Source organism: Triticum aestivum, chromosome 4D, assembly GCF_018294505.1.
Source record: "Triticum aestivum cultivar Chinese Spring chromosome 4D, IWGSC CS RefSeq v2.1, whole genome shotgun sequence".
Lineage (NCBI taxonomy): Eukaryota > Viridiplantae > Streptophyta > Magnoliopsida > Poales > Poaceae > Triticum > Triticum aestivum.
Window position 1 is genome coordinate 325,992,199 of NC_057805.1, and position 21,851 is coordinate 326,014,049.

Genomic DNA, 21,851 nt, shown 5'->3' on the forward strand with positions numbered 1-21,851 from the left:
ACGTGGATGTACGATAGCACCACCTATCGGAACCACGGATAAAAAATCTCCGTGTCTACATTGCGTTTGCTCCCTCCAAACTGCTCCTTTTACCTTCATATGCAATTGTTTTACATTCCGCTGCTATACTCTTAGTATTGCATGTGTAGGTTGATTACTTGATTTGTGCTAAGTTGCTAAAATCTGCCAATACTTAAAATTGGGAAAAGCTAGATTTTTTATTTGGTCAAGTAGTCTAATCACCCCCCCCCCTCTAGACATACTTTCGATCCTACACATCCCCAAGCTTAGGCACTTGGTTGTCCTTGAATGTTACCTTGGGGTGCCTTGGGCATCCCCAATCTTAGGCTCTTGCCACTCCTTATTCCATAGTCCATCGAATCTTTACCCAAAACTTGAAAACTTCACAACACAAAACTTAACAGAAAACTCGTAAGCTCCGTTAGTATAGGAAAATAAATCACCACTTATGTACTGTTGTGAACTCATTCTAAATTAATATTGGTGTAATATATACTGTATTCCAACTTCTCTATGGTTCATACCCTCCGATACTACTCATAGATTCATCAAAATAAGCAAACAACACATAGAAAACAGAATCTGTCAAAAAACAGAACAGTCTGTAGTAATCTGACTTAAACAAATACTTATGAACTCCAAAAATTCTGAAATAAATTGGTGGACGTGAGTAATTTGTCTATTAATCATCTGCAAAAAGAATCAACCTAAAAGCTCTCTCCAGTAAAAAATGGCATCTAATCTCGTGAGCGCAAAAGTTTCTGTTTTTTACAGCAAGATCGCATAGACTTCACCCAAGTCTTCCCAAAGGTTCTAGTTGGCACAAAGACTAATTAAAACATAAAACCACATCTAACCAGAGGCTAGATGAATTATTTATTACTAAACAGGAGCAAAAAGCAAAGAATAAAAATAAAAATTGGGTTGCCTCCCAACAAGCGCTAACGTTTAACGCCCCTAGCTAGGCATGATGATTTCAATGATGCGCACATAAAAGATAAGAATTGAAACATAAAGAGAGCATAGTGAAGAATATGACTAGCACATTTAAGTCTAGCCCACTTCCTATGCATAGGGATTTTGTGAACAAACAATTTATGGGAACAATAATCAACTAGCATAGGAAGGCAAAACAAGCATAGCTTCAAAACTTTAAGCACATAGAGAGGAAACTTGATACTATTGCAATTCCTACAAGCATATGTTCCTCCCTCATAATAATTTTCGGTAGCATCATGAATGAATTCTACAATATAACTATCACATAAAGCATTCTTTTCAGGATCTACAAGCATAGAAATTTTATTACTCTCCACAAAAGCAAATTTGTTCTCATGAATAGCAGTGGGAGCAAACTCAACAAAATAAGTATCATGTGAAGCATAATCCAATTGAAAATTAAAATCATGATGACAAGTTTCATGGTTATCTTTATTCTTTATAGCATACGTGTCATCACAATAATCATCATAAATAGGAGGCATGCTTTCATCATAATAAATTTGCTCATCAAAACTTGGGGGACTAAACATATCATCTTCATCAAACATAGCATCCCCAAGCTTGTGGCTTTGCATATCATTAGCATCATGGGTATTCAAAGACTTCATACTAACAATATTGCAATCATGCTCATCATTCACATATTTTATGCCAGGCATTCTATGTAATTCTTCTTCTAGTACTTGAGCACAATTATCGGAATCCTCACGGAAGACATTAAAAAGATGAAGCATATGAGGCAACCTTAATTCCATTTTTTTGTAGTTTTCTTTTATAAACTAAACTAGTGATAAACCAAGAAACTAAAAGATTCGGTTGTAAGATCTAAAGATATACCTTCAAGCACTAACCTCCCCGGCAACGGCGCCAGAAATTGCTTGATGTCTACTACGCAACCTTCTTCTTGTAGACGTTGTTGGGCCTCCAAGTGCAGAGGTTTGTAGGACAGTAGCAAATTTCCCTCAAGTGGATGACCTAAGGTTTATCAATCCGTGGGAGGCGTAGGATGAAGATGGTCTCTCTCAAGCAACCATGCAACCAATTAACAAAGAATCTCTTGTGTCCTCAACACACCCATTACAATTGTAAGTTGTATAGGTGCACTAGATCGGCGAAGAGATGGTGATACAAGTGCAATATAGATGGTAGATATAGGTTTTTGTAAAATGAAAATATAAAAACAGCAATGTAGCAAGCGATAAAAGTGCGCGTAAACGATATTGCAATGCGTTGAAACAAGGCCTAGGGTTCATACTTTCACTAGTGCAAGTTCTCTCAACAATAATAACATAATTGGATCATATAACTATCCCTCAACATGCAACAAAGAGTCACTCCAAAGTCACTAATAGCGGAGAACAAACGAAGAGATTATTGTAGGGTCCGAAACCACCTCAAAGTTATCCTTTCTGATCGATCTATTCAAGAGTCCGTAGTAAAATACCACGAAGCTATTCTTTCCGTTCGATCTATCATAGAGTTCATACTAGAATAACACCTTAAGATACAAATCAACCAAAACCCTAATGTCACCTAGATACTCCAATGTCACCTCAAGTATCCGCGGGTACGATTATATGATAAGCATCACACAATCTCAGATTCATCTATTCAACCAACACAAAGAACTTCAAAGAGTGCCCCAAAGTTTCTACCGGGGAGTCAAGACGAAAACGTGTGCCAACCCCTATGCATAGATTCCGAAGGTCACAGAACCCGCAAGTTGGTCACCAAAACATACATCAAGTGAATCAATAGAATACCCCATTGTCACCACGGGTATCCCACGCAAGACATACATCAAGTGTTCTCAAATCCTTAAAGACTCAAACCGATAAGATAACTTCAAAGGGAAAACTCAATCCATTACAAGAGAGTAGAGGGGGAGAAACATCATAAGATCCAACTATAATAGCAAAGCTCGCGATACATCAAGATTGTGCCAAATCAAGAACACGAGAGAGAGAGAGAGAGAGAGAGAGAGATCAAACACATAGCTACTGGTACATACCCTCAGCCCCGAGGGTGAACTACTCCCTCCTCGTCATGGAGAGCGTCGGGATGATGAAGATGGCCACCGGTGATGGATCCCTGCTCCGACAGGGTGCCGGAACAGGGTCTCGATTGGTTTTTGGTGGCTACAGAGGCTTGCGGCGGCGGAACTCCTGATCTAGGTTTCTTTCTGGGGGTTTCTGTATTTATAGGTATTTTTGGCGTTGGCTTCACGTCAGGGGGGTCTCCGAGTCGTCCACGAGGCAGGGGACTCTTCTGGCCCAACTCTTTTACTCCGGGGGCTTCTTTTGGTCCATAAAAAATCGTCAAAATTGGCACGTCAATTGGACTCCATTTGGTATTCCTTTTCTGTAAAACTTAAAAACAAGGAAAAACAGAAACTAGCACTGGGCTCTAGGTTAATAGGTTAGTCCCAAAACTCATATAAAATAGCATATAAATACATATAAAACATCTAAGATGGATAATATAATAGCATGAATACTTCATAAATTATAGATACGTTGGAGACATATCATCAACTAAGCCGGAGCCCATATTGGCTTGTGGCTGTACACGTAAGCTTCTAGACATGAAAACACGTTTAATCCCTTTGAGCCAGAGTGGACGGACCACTAGTGGTGCACCACCACGGATTTCCCATGCGTGCCCCAATGTACTTCGCCACCATTCAAACCAATTTCCGCCTAGGTAGTTCATTTAAGTCGTGGTCCTGATTACTACTTTGTCACTCAAGTCTCGCCATGAACACTTCCCAATCCACTTCTACATTTGCGTGGCAGAAATTAACTTACACGGTGGTGACAAGGTTGTATGGTGCAGACCTACCTCACATGAACTACTAGGTAAACGCATAGCCATGCGGCATAATATTCCTACCATGCGATCCTACCGCAAAGGACTAAGGGCATAAATAAAACATAGGTAATTGAAAAAATGGTCAAATGTGAACTTGCCTGGTAATAGTTGATAAAGATTGTATCAGTCTCAGAATTTTACTTAATAGAACTATTCGTCACTCTCCGATGAAAATCTATAAAGTCAAACACTGCATTCACATAAGCAATCATTTTGGAGAACCAAATAAAATCCAACATGAAAAGACTCAAAAAAATCCAAATGAAAACACAACACACTTAACTATCACAAAAATATTCTAAGTGCAACACAACATAGGCATGGGGTTCAAAATTTGTGACATGAAGCATAGTGCATACAAGGCATACGAGTAAAACTACTATGGACAGATCCTAAGCGTGTGAAAATTATTGTGACTATGGTCTAGGTGGTAGGGTTTGGCTACGGTGATGAAACGCAAAAAGAATCAACTTAATCGGAGCTACGGTTTAGGAGATATGGCCAGTTGAAGTTTGAATTCAAATATGAATAAAGTTCACATTTGAATCTGGAAAAAGTGTACAAACATGATGCTATTGGATAGATCTAAACATGACGAATAATTTTCCGCTGGTTTCATCGAGTTTGGATGTACGGTTGAAAAGTTGTGACTACTCGAAGTTCAGGGACTAAATAGTGAAACAAAAAGAAAAGAAAACTACAAACAGGTCCTCGGCCACGCGGCGGCTCGCGGCTGGTCAAGCAACGTTCGCTGTGGAAACTTATATGGTGAACGGGCGTATCTAGCAAAACGGCGGCGGCGGCTAACAAAAACCGATCGGTTTTTAACAAAACCTGCGGTTTAAGAAAACCGGGTTAACCGATCTAATACTAAAATTTAAAAAAACGAACAAAGAGGGGGTCACTCACGGTGGCGATGATGATGTACTGAAGGCAGCGGCGCTGGCGTTGGGCGGTGACGGGGCAACGGCTGCGGTGGTCCTCGGTGGCGGGGAAGAAGACGAACGAGACTGACGCATCGAGGGCTGTCCGGTGGTGGAGGCGGCGCGCGTCAGGGTGGCCGGGACGGGCGGAGCGAAGGCCGGCGGCTCCATGCTCCGGCGAGGACGCGGGCCGTCGGGGCGGCGTCTCCGGCGAACCTAGGGACAAGAAGAGGATGTCAACGAGATGCGCTTCGACTAGGGCAATAGATTGAAGAAGAAGACGGAGGCCGTCGTGGCTTATGGACGACGGCAAACTCCGGCGACGGAGCTTCGGCCGGCGAGATCCACACGATGATGGCAAGCGATGCGAGGGGCGAGGGGGCGTGCTAGTTGACTGAATGGAGAAAGGGGGTCGAGGGCTCTTTATAAGCGTAGCTAGGAGGTGCGGGGAGCTACGGATATGCCTCATCCCGAGGGCTCCGTCCGGCGGTTGCGGGCGAGCGTGGCACGATGCTCATCCCGTGCGGGGCGAGCGGGAGGTTGGGGACGACCTGGGGTTGGGCCCCACTGGTCAGAGAGTGCGGGCGAGAGGCGAGGAGCGAGCGTGGCTGGCTGGCTCCTGGGCCGTGGGTCCGCTGGCGAGCGCGTGTTTTTTTGTTTTTACAGAAAGGAAACTCCAACAGAAGATAACTAAATACAAATTCTACATATGCATATTATATACCAAAATGTTCATAAAAATACCAAGAATAAGATGAACTATTTTTCAAGTTCAACTAAATTCCACAAAAATTCATAGAAGTCAAACAGTGCTATTGTTGCATTTAAAATCAATGAAAATCATTTTTAAAATACAAAAATGATTTCAAATTTATTTTCTCCTAATTTTCTATTGAAGGGAATCATTTTACCCTTATTTTCATTTGTTTATTTCCAAATAACTCAATTGGATTTGAATTTGAATTTCAAACCAATTTCATTTCTTTTCTGTTTTCCCTTGGCCAAGTTATATTTCAAATGCCCTCTGAATTTTGAAGTGTCATATTTCTTCTCTCATTTTGAATAGTTTTCAGAGGAATTGGAACTTAGAAATTCAAACAACTTCAAATGGAAAATAATTTTCAAATAACTTCAAAGTGTCTTCCAAATTATTTCTTTGAAACTTCCAACTCTCATCCTTCGAATTTGAAGAAGTCATTTTATCTCCTCTCATGAACTCATTGAGTTGCTTAAAGTTTTCTAAATTTGAAATGTTTCAAATGGAATTCAAATCATTTTCAAAACCCCTTTTCATTTCTTTAAATAGAAGAAGTCATATTATCTTCACTCTATGGTTTTGTGATGAAATGAATTTGAATTCATGGAGATAAAAAGATGCAAGATGAAAGTTTTGGAAAGTCCTTGTATTCCTTCTCATTCAACTTTCAAAAAGTTTCAATTACCACTCAATTTCACACAATCAATCACACAACAAACAAACAAACAAACAATCAACATTAATTATTTAATATAACATTCCAAAATTTAGAATTTTGGGATGTTACAGGGAGTAGATAGTTAACTTGGCTATGATGGTTGTCAACATGGACATTCAGTACTCTATATCTGGATCAGACCTGTTACTTTGCTTTGAATATTGAACTTTCCATTTCAACGTATGGAATGGGCTGTTATTTTTTAAAATGGGTTGTATTTGTCCGCCACGGGTTTAGAGGCTGACTTGTGGGCCTACTAGGTTGACGCGTACACAATTAGGTGATGATTGTATGTAGAGAGGATGACAGCAGGGACCCACCAGGGTCATGGTAGTACGCAAGCGTGCCTCCTTATTTCAAGCAAAAAAATGGTTCCTCCTAATGGATTTCTGACATCTGGGTCCCATGCCATTGTCAACGTAGTCAATAAACGAGAGAATTGCACAACGAGCGGCTGACACCAGGGACCCACCAGCTCGCCCAGTTCTTTTTGTTTTTGAGACAGAAGCAGGGTGTCAACTAGGCTATGTGGGGCACTCTGGCCTGTCTAGCTAGCCTTTTATTTTATGTTTACCAGAAGACCAGCCTAGTAGTTTTTTTCTTTCTGAAAATGGCTAGCCCATTTTTTGTTCTTTTGCAGAATACCCAACCGAGGCCTACTTGCTTTGTCACCCCTGCTGGGCTGCAAATATTTCAAGACGAGGAGAGTTTCATTCGGCTTGCCCAGAAAATGGGCTATCAGTAATGAGAAATGGGATATACATTTTTATAACACATCAAACCGGCAATTAGTTTCAAATTTCTTTTTTTATTTCGAGATTTTAAATTCCTTTGATTTTATGCGTGGGCAATTATTTAGATTTTATATTGATATAAATTTATTTTTCAAATTAGTTTGAATGTGACTCGAAATTTCAGGATTAAAAACAGTTCGGACCGCACCGAAATATGCAAAATTTCGTATAGTTTTTTAACCGTGGCCACAATATGGGCTGTAATGCTAACAAAAAGAATATGGGCTCCAAAAAAATCCTTAAAAGTTAGCAAATGGGTTGTAAATTATTAGAAATAATGGCAGGTGGGTTGTATGTTGTTTTCACAGATTTCAGGCTGACTTGTGCGCCTACTATAGGTTGACGCGTACACTTTCATAAAAAAAGTTGACATGCACGCATGGTCGTGTGAACTTAGTCAACACACGAGAGCAGTGACTGTTGGATGTCCATCCAATGGTCGTCGTGCTTCTTCAATCTCTGCTCTTCCTGCTCCAGCCGCTCAAACCAGCGCCGCCGGAACTGCCTGCTGCCTCCCCCGTGGCCGGTTGTGCTGCCACGCAGGCCTCACCGCCCCACCGTACTCCCATCGCTGGCCTAGCTATCCCTCTACTCACCCAGACCTCCTGTTATTCTCTGGCGACGGCAGCCTCACACTGCAACCGAACCAGTAAACCCTCGTACTCCCCTCCTCGTAGGAAACAACTACCGAGTCTTCCTCGGTTCCAGGTCATTCCCTTCCTTGGCCTCGCCGTCGTCCACTGCCTTGGTTCTCTCGGCACGGTGTGGTCAACGTGATCAAGGAACGACTTACATCGGAAGAGGACTCTACGTGGAAAGGCTGACAACTGGGTCCATGGCCGCAGCAAGGAAGTGCCTCCTTATTACGCGCAAAATAATGATTCCTTCACCTGACAGCAGGGACCCACCGGAAGGGCCTCCTTATTTCACAAAAAAACATTTCCTCCTGACAAATGGGACCCACCAGCTACAACTTCGCACGCAAGGAAGTGCGTCCTTATCCTCCCTGACAGTTGGGACCCACCCGGTCGAAGCATACATATCGTTTTCTATCTGGTCGCGAACATGTATGTACATACTGGTCAATCGGTCTCTCTGCAACGATGAACCTTGGCCGAGCAAGCAGCGACACGTGTAGTAGTAGAGCCGCCGACGTAGCAGTTTAGGCAGTCCCTTCTAAACTGTGTACACGTACGTACAACCACATGCCAAAAAATACGGCCACGTACGTACATACGGTCGGGGTATCGAGCGCCTAGCTACTCGCGCATACGTACGGCCAGGGCATGTCTGCATGGAGAGGCAACGGACGGCAGCAACGGCATCCTGTTCATCAGAAGCCAACCGGCTGGATAGGAGCAAAGAAACTGCGTCGTGTTCATCGGGAGCCAACCGGCTTGGACGGAATAATGGAAACGAGGTCTGGCGTACCGCAGAACAGAGGAAACGGCCTTCTGCTCGACCGCGTATGGTCGAAACGGGGTCCTGTTCACGGGAAGGGTCCGACGTACGGCAAAACAGAGGAATCAAACATGTGTTCGAGCTCCTATGGTCGAAACGGGGTGCTGTTCATCGGGAAGGGTCTGGCGTACCACGGAACGGAGGAAACGGCCTTCTGTGTGAGTGCCTACGGTCAAAATGGGGTGCTATTGATCGGGAGGGTGTGGCGTACCTCAAAACAGAGGAAACGGACTTGTCTTGGAGCGCCTACGGTCGAAACAGGGTCCTGTTCATCGGGAGGGGTGTGGCGTACCGCAAAACGGGACTCCACGGGCTACTGTTCATCCACCGTCTAGTGCCTCGCTCCAGCCTCCACGGGATACTATTCATCCACCGTCGAATTCCTCCAGCCTCCACCTACTACTATTCATCCAGGGGCTATTGTTCATCCAGCCTCCGCCGGCGACTGTTCATAGAGCCTCCACGGGGTCATGTTCATCCACCCCCAGCCGGCTGGGGTGCGGCCGCCTCCCCGGGGTCCTGTTCATCCAAGCGACAACGGCCTACTACCACAGGGTCCTGTTCATCCAACCCCCACCGGGAACTGTTCATCCACAGCCAACCAACCGGCTCGACTCACCACGTCTCGACTCGTTCTTACGTACTGCGCGCACGGTAGCAACGATCACTGTTCATTGAGAGGCAACCCAACACCGGCTGGCTACATCTCACACAGGGGCTCGATCGGCTTTAGTAAGCAGCAGCAGCAGTGATCGATCGCTCGGGTTCAGTTAGCAGCAGCAGCAGCGAAGGAATCGCTCGGGTTCAGTCAGCAGCGAATGATTCGCTCGGGTTCAGTTAACAGCCAAGGGATTGATCGCTCTGGTTTAGTAAGCGAATGCCTCGCTCGGGTTCAGTTAGAGTCCAACGCCTCGCACACAACGCGTGTACGTGTATGAGAGAAACTTGCAAACCTCTGTGCATCGCTCGGCCCCGACCACCCACCGTACCCGCAAACTCCCGGATATTTTCCTCGCCCTCGCTTCTACCATGATTTTTTCTGTCATGGACGTCCCAAAGAATGTCATGCGGCTGCGTCTCTGGCCCGCCTAGGACGAAAAACCCATTTTTTGTCATGATTTTTTGTCATACAAGTAGGAGCCCACCACATCTATGATAATACATGGTTTTGTGACAATTATCGTCATAGAAGTGTCATAAGCATGACAGAAAAAAATTCGTCCGGCCCTAAATGTCACGGATGTGTCTTTTTTTTGTAGTGATAGGAGTTTTATAGGCCTTCATTTTGGAATCTTGCATTTTAAACTTCTTCAGGCATTCTTTTAAATATTTCTCCTCGGATATGAAAATTCCATTTGCCTGTTGACGAATTTGTAGTCCGGGAAAGAACTTGATTTCACCCATCATAGACATTTGATATTTATCGGACATCATTTTCCCGAATTCTAAGCTGCAAGCATTGTTAGTACAGCCGAAGATTATATCATCCACATAGATTTGACATACGAATAGATCATTATCAACAACACAAGTGAAAAGTGTGGGATCAATGGATCCTGGCTTGAACCCTTTGTCGATTAAAAACTTCTTCAACGTGCCATACCAAGCTCTGGGGGCTTGGTTCAGCCCATATAAAGCTTTCTTCAACCTAAAAAACTTTGTTAGGAAACTCAGGATGTTCAAAGCCAGGTGGTTGTCTAACATAAACTTCCTCATCGATTTCACCATTGAGGAAAGCACTTTTCACATCCATTTGATAAAGCAGGATATCATTGTAATTTGCATAAGCGAGAAGAATACGAATTGCCTCAAGGCGTGCAATAAGAGCATATGTTTCACCGAAATCAATACCTTCTACGTGTGTGTACCCTTGAGCAACAAGACGTCCTTTGTTTCTCACCACAATGCCATTTTCATCTTGCTTATTGCAGAAAATCCATTTTGCGCCGATGATATTGTGCTTCTTAGGATTCGGTTTGTCAACCAATTCCCACACATCATTTAGTTCGAATTGCCCCAACTCCTCTTGCATGGCATTCATCCAATTTGGATCATTCATGGCTTCTTCATACTTGGTAGGTTCTGCCAATGAAACAAAGGAGAAACTGCCACAGTAGTTAGCCAAACGAGTGCGTGAACGAGTTGTGGGTCGATAACCTGGATTCTCAAGTTCATCGAGAATTAATGAAGGATCAACTCGATTAGCCACTCGAGGATGAGCATTTTCTTCATGATGATCATTGTCATTCTCATCAACATCAACATTTGTATCATCAGTCCCATCAGGATTGCCATTTTGATCGGCATTTGGATTTTGACTGCCATTTGCATTCAGAGGAGCATTTGCTTCGGCAGTGGCTTGACGAGTTCTGCTTCGAGTCACGGGGGCATCATCATCAGAGGATTTAGGTGCATTTCCTTCAACAAGCTTGACGCTCCCAATGGCCATTTGCCGAATAGCATCAGAAATCGGTGGCTCATCTATCACATTTGGCAGGTGCTCCTTTTGGAGCCGTTAGATCCATTAAATCGCACATTTACTGTTTCCATAACATTCCTGTGGTGAGATTTATAGACACAAGTATGCGAGTTCGAGCCATAACCAATAAGAAAACCTTCATGTGCCTTAGGTGCAAACTTGGAAGAATGATTCATATCAAGAATGTAACAAGGTGCACCAAATACATGTAAATAAGAGACATTTGGTCTCTTCCCAGTGATGAGCTCATATGAAGTTTTCTTAAGGAACTTGTGAAGATAAACACGATTGAAAACATGACAAGCAGTGTTAATAGCATCAGCCCAGAAGCGAATGGGACTTTTGTACTCACTGAGCATTGTTCTCGCCATTTCAATGAGAGTTCTGTTCTTTCGTTCAACAACTCCATTCTGTTGGTGAGTGGATGCAGCAGAGAACTCATGAGTAATACCATTATCATAGAGAAATTTATCGATACGAGTATTTTTGAACTCGGTTCCATTGTCACTTCTGACATGCTTAATTCGCACATCATACTCATTCTGGGCCTTCTTGGCGAAGCTTTTGAAGATATCTTGAGTGCAGCTTTTGTCTTCGAGAAAGAATACCCAGGTGTATCTAGAGAAATCATCAACAATAACCAGACCATAATGACTGCCACCAAAACTTGCATAATTTTGAGGACAGAATAAATCCATATGAAGAATTTCCAGAGGTCTTGTTGTGGTCAAAACAGTCTTGGATGAGTGATGCTTCTTAGCCAAATTTCCAGCCTCACGTGCAGCACAAAGATGATCCTTGTCGAATTTTACATCAGGGATGCCACGAAGATGATTTTTCTTCACCAGGGTCTGCAAATTCCTCATACCTGCATGACCAAGTATTCGGTGCCACAGCCAACCTTCGGTTGCTTTTGCAAGCAAACAAGTTTGGACTGAGGGACCCTTAGAGAAATCCACAATATAAAGATCGCCTTTTATAATTCCCTCAAAGACGAAGGAATTTTCAGAGGCCATGAAGACAATGCATTTGAATATGGAAAATACAACTAGCATGCCTAAATCATATAGCTTGCCAACTGACATAAGATTGAATCCAAGAGATTGAACAAGTAGAACATCATCAATGGACTTGTCTTTTGATATAGCAATTTTACCTAGCCCAATTACCTTTCCTTTGTTGTTGTCGCCAAAAGTGATATACTTCAGAGGAGAATCGGTTAAATTGGGGTCGACAAACAACGACTTGTCTCCGGTCATATGACTAGTGCATCCATTATCCATTCGGTACACCTGGAGACATAGTCATGTAGAAGAATCGGGCTTTCTTAGCCACCCACATCTTTGCAGGTGGCTTCAAAACAAGTGAACGAGCAGGATATGATTTCTTTTCGTAAACATAGTTGTTGCTCGATGAAGTGCGAGCATAGTTGAAAGAGTAAGCATGGAAATTCCTTCCAGAAGAATGAGCATAGTGATTGTATGAGGTATGTGAAGGAAATATGCCCTAGAGGCAATAATAAAGTATTATATATTTCCTTATATCATGATAAATGTTTATTATTCATGCTAGAATTGTATTAACCGGAAACATAATACATGTGTGAATACATAGACAAACAGAGTGTCACTAGTATGCCTCTACTTGACTAGCTCGTTAATCAAAGATGGTTATGTTTCCTAGCCATAGACATGAGTTGTCATTTGATTAACGAGATCACCTCATTAGGAGAATGACATGATTGACATGACCCATTCCGTTAGCTTAGCACCCGATCGTTTAGTATGTTGCTATTGCTTTCTTCATGACTTATACATGTTCCTATGACTATGAGATTATGCAACTCCCGTTTACCGGAGGAACACTTTGTGTGCTACCAAACGTCACAACGTAACTGGGTGATTATAAAGGTGCTCTACAGGTGTCTCCAAAGGTACTTGTTGGGTTGGCGTATTTCGAGATTAGGATTTGTCACTCCCATTGTCGGAGAGGTATCTCTGGGCCCACTCAGTAATGCACATCACTATAAGCCTTGCAAGCATTGTGACTAATGAGTTAGTTGCGGGATGATGTAGTACGGAATGAGTAAAGAGACTTGCTGGTAACGAGATTGAACTAGGTATCGAGATACCGACGATCGAATCTCGGGCAAGTAACATACCGGTGACAAAGGTAACGACGTATGTTGTTATGCGGTCTGACCAATAAAGATCTTCGTAGAATATGTGGGAGCCAATATGGGCATCCAGGTCCCGCTATTGGTTATTGACCGGAGAGGTGTCTCGGTCATGTCTACATAGTTCTCGAACCCAAAGGGTCCGCACGCTTAAATTTACGATGACAGTTATATTATGAGTTTATGTGATTTGATGTACCGAAGGTTGTTCGGAGTCCCGGATGTGATCACGGACATGACAAGGAGTCTCGAAATGGTCGAGACATAAAGATTGATATATTGGACGACTATATTCGGACACCGGAAGTGTTCCGGAGAAGTTTCGGATTAAACCGGAGTGCCGGAGGGTTACCGGAACCCCCCGGGGAAGTATTGGGCCTTGGTGGGCCTTGAGGGGAGAGAGAGGGCAGCAGCCAGGAGGTGGCGTGCCCCCTCCCAAGGGGAGTCCTAGTTGGACTAGGAGAGGGGGCGCAGCCCCCTTTCCCTTTCCCTTTCCCTCTCCCTCTCTTTCCTTCCCCCCCTCTTTTCCTAGTAGGACTAGGAAAGGGGAGTCCTACTCCTACTAGGAGGAGGACTCCCCCTCTCTCCTTGGCGCGCCTAGGGCAGCCGGCCTCCCCCTTGCTCCTTTATATACGAGGGCAGGGGCACCTAAGGAAACTTGATATACGATATTTTAGCCGTGTGCGGTGCCCCCCTCCACCAGATTACACCTCGATAATACCGTTGCGGAGCTTAGGCGAAGCCCTGCGTCGGTGGAACATCATCATCGTCACCACGCCGTCGTGCTGACGAAACTCTCCCTCAACACTCGGCTGGATCGGAGTTCAAGGGACGTCATCGAGCTGAACGTGTGTAGAACTTGGAAGTGTCGTACGTTCGGTACTTGATCGGTCGGATCATGAAGACGTACGACTACATCAACCGCGTTGTGATAACGCTTCCGCTGTCGGTCTACGAGGGTACGTGGACAACACTCTCCCCTCTCGTTGCTATGCATCACCATGATCTTGCGTGTGCGTAGGAATTTTTTTGAAATTACTACGTTCCCCAACAGTGGCATCCGAGCCTGGTTTTACGCGTTGATGTTATGCACGAGTAGAACACAAGTGAGTTGTGGGCGATATAAGTCATACTGCTTACCAGCATGTCATACTTTGGTTCAGCGGTATTGTGAGATGAAGCGGCCCGGACCGACATTACGCGTACGCTTACACGAGACTGGTTTCACCGTTGCGAGCACTCGTTGCATAAAGGTGACCGGCGGGTGTCTGTCTCTCTCACTTTAGTTGAACCGAGTGTGGCTACGCCCGGTCCTTGTGAAGGTTAAAACATCACCAACTTGACAAATTATCGTTGTGGTTTTGATGCGTAGGTAAGAACGGTTCTTCTAAGCCCGTAGCAGCCACGTAAAACTTGCAACAACAAAATAGAGGACGTCTAACTTGTTTTTGCAGGGCATGTTGTGATGTGATATGGTCAAGACATGATGTGATATAATTTGTTGTATGAGATGATCATGTTTTGTAACCGAGTTATCGGCAACTGGCAGGAGCCATATGGTTGTTGCTTTATTGTATGAAATGCAATCGCCATGTAATAGTTTTACTTTATCACTAAGCGGTAGCGATAGTCGTAAAAGCAATAAGTTGGCGAGACGACAACGATACTACGATGGAGATCAAGGTGTCGTGCCGGTGACGATGGTGATCATGACGGTGCTTCGAAGATGGAGATCACGAGCACGGTGCTTCGGGGATGGAGATCACAAGCACAAGATGATGATGGCCATATCATATCACTTATATTGATTGCATGTGATGTTCATCCTTTATGCATCTTATCTTGCTTTGATTGACGGTAGCATTATAAGATGATCTCTCACTAAAATTTCAAGATAAAAGTGTTCTCCCTGAGTATGCACCATTGCGAAAGTTCTTCGTGCTGAGACACCACGTGATGATCGGGTGTGATAGGCTCTACGTTCAAATACAACGGGTGCAAAACAGTTGCACACGCGGAATACTCAGGTTAAACTTGACGAGCCTAGCATATATACAGATATGGCCTCGGAACACAGAGACCGAAAGGTCGAGCGTGAATCATATAGTAGATATGATCAACATAGTGATGTTCACCATTGAAACTACTCCATCTCACGTGATGATCGGACATGGTTTAGTTGATATGGATCACGTGATCACTTAGAGGATTAGAGGGATGTCTATCTAAGTGGGAGTTCTTAAGTAATATGATTAATTGAACTTGAATTTATCATGAACTTAGTCCTGATAGTACTTTGCAAATTATGTTGTAGATCAATGGCTCGCGTTGTTGCTTCCCTGTGTTTATTTTTGATATGTTCCTAGAGAAAAATTATGTTGAAAGATGTTAGTAGCAAAGATGCGGATTGGATCCGTGATCTGAGGATTATCCTCATTGCTGCACAGAAGAATTATGTCCTTGATGCACCGCTAGGTGACAGACCTATTGCAGGAGAAGATGCAGACGTTATGAACGTTTGGCTAGCTCAACATGATGACTAATTGATAGTTTAGTGCACCATGCTTAACGGCTTAGAATCGGGACTTCAAAGACGTTTTGAACGTCATGGACCATATGAGATGTTCCAGGAGTTGAAGTTAATATTTCAAGCAAATACCCGAGTTGAGAGATATGAAGTCTCCAACAAGTTCTATAGCTAAAAGATGGAGGAGAATCGCTCAACTAGTGAGCATGTGCTCAGATTGTCTGGGTACTACAATTGCTTGAATCAAGTGGGAGTTTATCTTCCAGATAAAATACTGATTGACAGAATTCTCTAGTCACCATCACCAAGTTAGTAGAACTTCGTGATGAACTATAGTATGCAAGGGATGACGAAAGTAATTCCCGAGCTCTTCGTGATGCTGAAATCGACGAAGGTAGAAATCAAGAAAAACATCAAGTGTTGATGGTTGACGAGACCACTAGTTTCAATAAAAGGGCAAAGGGAAGAAGGGGAACTTCAAAAAGAACGGCAAGCAAGTTGCTACTCAAGTGAAGAAGCCCAAGTCTGTACCTAAGCCTGAGACTAAGTGCTTCTACTGCAAAGGGACTGGTCACTGGAGGCGGAACCGCCCCAAGTATTTGGCGGATAAGAAGGATGGCAAGGTTAACAAAGGTATATGTGATATACATGTTATTGATGTGTACCTTACTAATGCTCGCAGTAGCACCTGGGTATTTGATACTGGTTCTGTTGCTAATATTTGCAACTCGAAACAGGGGCTACAGATTAAGCGAAGATTGGCTAAGGATGAGGTGACGATGCGCGTGGGAAATGGTTCCAAAGTCGATGTGATCGCTGTCGGCACGCTACCTCTACATCTACCTTCGGGATTAGTTTTAGACCTAAATAATTGTTATTATGTGCCAGCGTTAAGCATGAACATTATATTTGGATCTTGTTTAATGCGAGACGGTTATTCATTTAAATCAGAGAATAATTGTTGTTCTATTTATATGAATAATATCTTTTATGGTCATGCACCCTTGAAGAGTGGTCTATTTTTAATGAATCTCGATAGTAGTGATACACATATTCATAATGTCGAAGCCAAAAGATGCAGAGTTGATAATGACAGTGCAGCTTATTTGTGGCACTACCGTTTGGGTCATATCGGTATAAAGCGCATGAAGAAACTCCATACTGATGGAATTTTGGAATCACTTGATTTTGAATCACTTGGTACTTGCGAACCGTGCCTTATGGGGAAGATGACCAAAACACCGTTCTCTGGAACTATGGAGAGAGCAACAGATTTGTTGGAAATCATACATACAGATGTATGTGGTCTGATGAATATTGAGGCTCGTGGCGGATATCGTTATTTTCTCACCTTCACAGATGATTTGAGCAGATATGGGTATATCTACTTAATGAAACATAAGTCTGAAACATTTGAAAAGTTCAAAGAATTTCAGAGTGAAGTTGAAAATCATCGTAACAAGAAAATAAAATTCCTACGATCTGATCGTGGAGGAGAATATTTGAGTTACGAGTTTGGCCTACATTTGAAACAATGCGGAATAGTTTCGCAACTCACGCCACCCGAACACCACAGCGTAATGGTGTGTCCGAACGTCGTAATCGTACTTTATTAGATATGGTGCGAACTATGATGTCTCTTACTGATTTACCGCTATCGTTTTGGGGTTATGCTTTAGAGACGGCTGCATTCACTCTAAATAGGACACCATCGAAATCCGTTGAGACGACGCCTTTTGAACTATGGTTTGGCAAGAAACCAAAGTTGTCGTATCTTAAAGTTTGGGGTTGCGATGCTTATGTGAAGAAACTTCAACCTGATAAGCTCGAACCTAAATCGGAGAAATGTGTCTTCATAGGATACCCAAAGGAGACTGTTGGGTACACCTTCTATCACAGATCCGAAGGCAAGATATTCGTTGCTAAGAATAGTTCCTTTCTAGAGAAGGAGTTTCTCTCGAAAGATGTGAGTGGGAGGAAAGTAGAACTTGATGAGGTAACTGTACCTGCTCCCTTATTGGAAAGTAGATCATCACAGAAATCAGTTTCTGCGACACCTACACCAATTAGTGAGGAAGATAATGATAATGATCATGAAACTTCAGATCAAGTTATTACTAAACCTCATAGGTCAACTCGATCAAGATCCGCACCAGAGTGGTACGGTAATCCTGTTCTGGAGGTCATGTTACTAGACCATGACGAACCTACGAACTATGAAGAAGTGATGGTGAGCCCAGATTCCGCAAAATGGCTTGAAGCCATGAAATCCGAGATGGGATCCATGTATGAGAACAAAGTATGGACTTTGGTTGACTTGCCCGATGGTCGGCAAGCCATTGAAAATAAATGGATCTTCAAGAAGAAGACTGACGCTAATGGTAATGTTACTGTCTATAAAGCTCGACTTGTTGCGAAAGGTTTTCGACAAGTTCAACGGATTGACTACGATGAGACCTTCTCACCTGTAGCGATGCTTAAGTCTGTCCGAATCATGTTAGCAGTTGCTGCATTTTATGATTATGAAATTTGGCAAATGGATGTCAAAACTGCGTTCCTGAATGGATTTCTGGAAGAACAGTTGTATATGATGCAACCGGAAGGTTTTGTCGATCCAAAGGGAGCTAACAAAGTGTGCAAGCTCCAGCATCCATTTATGGACTGGTGCAAGCCTCTCGGAGTTGGAATAAACGCTGTGATAGTGTGATCAAAGCATTTGGTTTTATACAGACTTTTGGAGAAGCCTGTATTTACAAGAAAGTGAGTGGGAGCTCGATAGCATTTCTGATATTATATGTGGATGACATATTACTGATTGGAAATGATATAGAATTTCTGGATAGCATAAAGGGATACTTGAATAAGAGTTTTTCAATGAAAGACCTCGGTGAAGCTGCATATATATTAGGCATAAAGATCTATTGAGATAGATCAAGACGCTTAATTGGACTTTCACAAAGCACATACCTTAACAAGATTTTGAAGTAGTTCAAAATAGAACAGTCAAAGAAAGAGTTTTTGCCTGTGTTACAAGGTGTGAAATTGAGTAAGACTCAAAGCCCGACCACGGCAGAAGATAGAAAGAGAATGGAAGTCATTCCCTATGCCTTGGCCATAGGTTCTATAAAGTATGCCATGCTGTGTACCAGATCTATTGTGTACCCTACACTGTTTTTGGCAAGGGAGTACAATAGTGATCTAGGAGTAGATCACTGGACAGCGGTCAAAATTATCCTTAGTGGAATAAGGATATGTTTCTCGATTATGGAAGTGACAAAAGGTTCGTCGTAAAGGGTTACGTCGATGCAAGTTTTGACACTAAATCTAGATGACTCTAAGTCCCGGTCTAGATACATATTGAAAGTGGGAGCAATTAGTTAGAGTAGCTCCGTGCAGAGCATTGCAGACATAGAAATTTGCAATATACTTACGGATCTGAATGTAACAGACCCGTTGACTAAAATTATCTCACAATCAAAACATGATCACACCTTATTACTCTTTGGGTGTTAATCACATAGCGATGTGAACTAGATTATTGACTCTAGTAAACCCTTTGAGTGTTGGTCACATAGAGATGTGAACTATGGGTCTTAATCACATGGTGATGTGAATTATTGATGTTAAATCACATGGCGATGTGAACTAGATTATTGACTCTAGTGCAAGTGGGAGACTGAAGAAAATATGCCCTAGAGGCAATAATAAAGTATTATATATTTCCTTATATCATGATAAATGTTTATTATTCATGCTAGAATTGTATTAACCAGAAACATAATACATGTGTGAATACATAGACAAACAGAATGTCACTAGTATGCCTCTACTTGACTAGCTCGTTAATCAAAGATGGTTATGTTTCCTAGCCATAGACATGAGTTGTCATTTGATTAACGAGATCACCTCATTAGGAGAATGACGTGATTGACGTGACCCATTCCGTTAGCTTAGCACCCGATCGTTTAGTATGTTGCTATTGCTTTCTTCATGACTTATACATGTTCCTATGACTATGAGATTATGCAACTCCCGTTTACCGGAGGAACACTTTGTGTGCTACCACACGTCACAACGTAACTGGGTGATTATAAAGGTGCTCTACAGGTGTCTCCAAAGGTACTTGTTGGGTTGGCGTATTTCGAGATTAGGATTTGTCACTCCCATTGTCGGAGAGGTATCTCTGGGCCCACTCAGTAATGCACATCACTATAAGCCTTGCAAGCATTGTGACTAATGAGTTAGTTGCAGGTGTTGGGGAACGTAGTAATTTCAAAAAAATTCCTACGCAGACGCAAGATCATGGTGATGCGTAGCAACGAGAGGGGAGAGTGTTGTCCACGTACCCTCGTAGACCGACAGCGGAAGCGTTATCACAACGCGGTTGATGTAGTCGTACGTCTTCACGATCCGACCGATCAAGTACCGAACGTACGGCACCTCCGAGTTCTACACACGTTCAGCTCGATGACGTCCCTCGAACTCTGATCCAGCCAGGTGTTGAGGGAGAGTTTCGTCAGCACGACGGCGTGGTGACGATGATGATGTTCCACCGACGCAGGGCTTCGCCTAAGCTCCGCAACGGTATTATCGAGGTGTAATATGGTGGAGGGGGGCACCGCACACGGCTAAGAGATCTCAAGGATCAATTGTTGTGTCTCTGGGGTGCCCCCCTGCCCCCGTATATAAAGGAGCAAGGGGGAGGCAGCCGGCCAAGGGGAGAGGCGCGCCATAGGGGGGAGTCCTACTCCCACCGGGAGTAGGACTCCTCCTTTCCTTGTGGGAGTAGGAGAAGGGAAGGGGGAAGGAGAAAGAAGGAAGGGTGCGCCCCCCTTCCCTAGTCCAATTCGGACCAGACCAAGGGGAGGGGTGCGGCCACCCTTGAGGCCCTTTTTCTTCTTTCCCGTATGGCCCAATAAGGCCCAATACGTATTCCCGTAACTCTCCGGTACTCCGAAAAATACCCGAATCACTTGGAACCTTTCCGAAGTCCGAATATAGTCGTCCAATATATCGATCTTTACGTCTCGACCATTTCGAGACTCCTTGTCATATCCCCGATCTCATCCGGGACTCCGAACTACTTTGGTACATCAAAACTCAATAAAACTGTCATCGTAACGTTAAGCGTGCGGACCCTACGGGTTCGAGAACTATGTAGACATGACCGAGACACGTCTTCGGTTAATAACCAATAGCGGGACCTAGATGCCCATATTGGCTCCCACATATTCTACGAAGATCTTTATCGGTCAGACCGCATAACAACATATGTTGTTCCCTTTGTCACCGGTATGTTACTTGCCCGAGATTTGATCGTCGGTATCTCGATACCTAGTTCAATCTCGTTACCGGCAAGTCTCTTTACTCGTTCCGTAACACATTATCCCGCAACTAACTCATTAATCACAATGCTTGCAAGGCTTATAGTGATGTGCATTACCGAGTGGGCCCAGAGATACCTCTCCGACAATTGGAGTGAAAAATCCTAATCTCGAAATACGCCAACCCAACAAGTATCTTTGGAGACACCTGTAGAGCACCTTTATAATCACCCATTTACGTTGTGACGTTTGGTAGCACACAAAGTGTTCCTCCGGTAAACGGGAGTTGCATACTCTCATAGTCAGAGGAACATGTATAAGTCATGAAGAAAGCAATAGCAACATACTAAACGATCGGGTGCTAAGCTAACGGAATGGGTCAAGTCAATCACGTCATTCTCCTAATGAGGTGATCTCGTTAATCAAATGACAACTCATGTCTATGGCTAGGAAACATAACCATCTTTGATTAACGAGCTAGTCAAGTAGAGGCATACTAGTGACACTCTGTTTGTCTATGTATTCACACATGTATTATGTTTCCGGTTAATACAATTCTCGCATGAATAATAAAAATTTATCATGATATAAGGAAATATATAATACTTTATTATTGCCTCTAGGGCATATTTCCTTCAGTCTCCCACTTGCACTAGAGTCAATAATCTAGTTCACATCGCCATGTGATTTAACATCAATAATTCACATCACCATGTGATTAACACCCATAGTTCACATCTCTATGTGACCAACACTCAAAGGGTTTACTAGAGTCAATAATCTAGTTCACATCGCTAT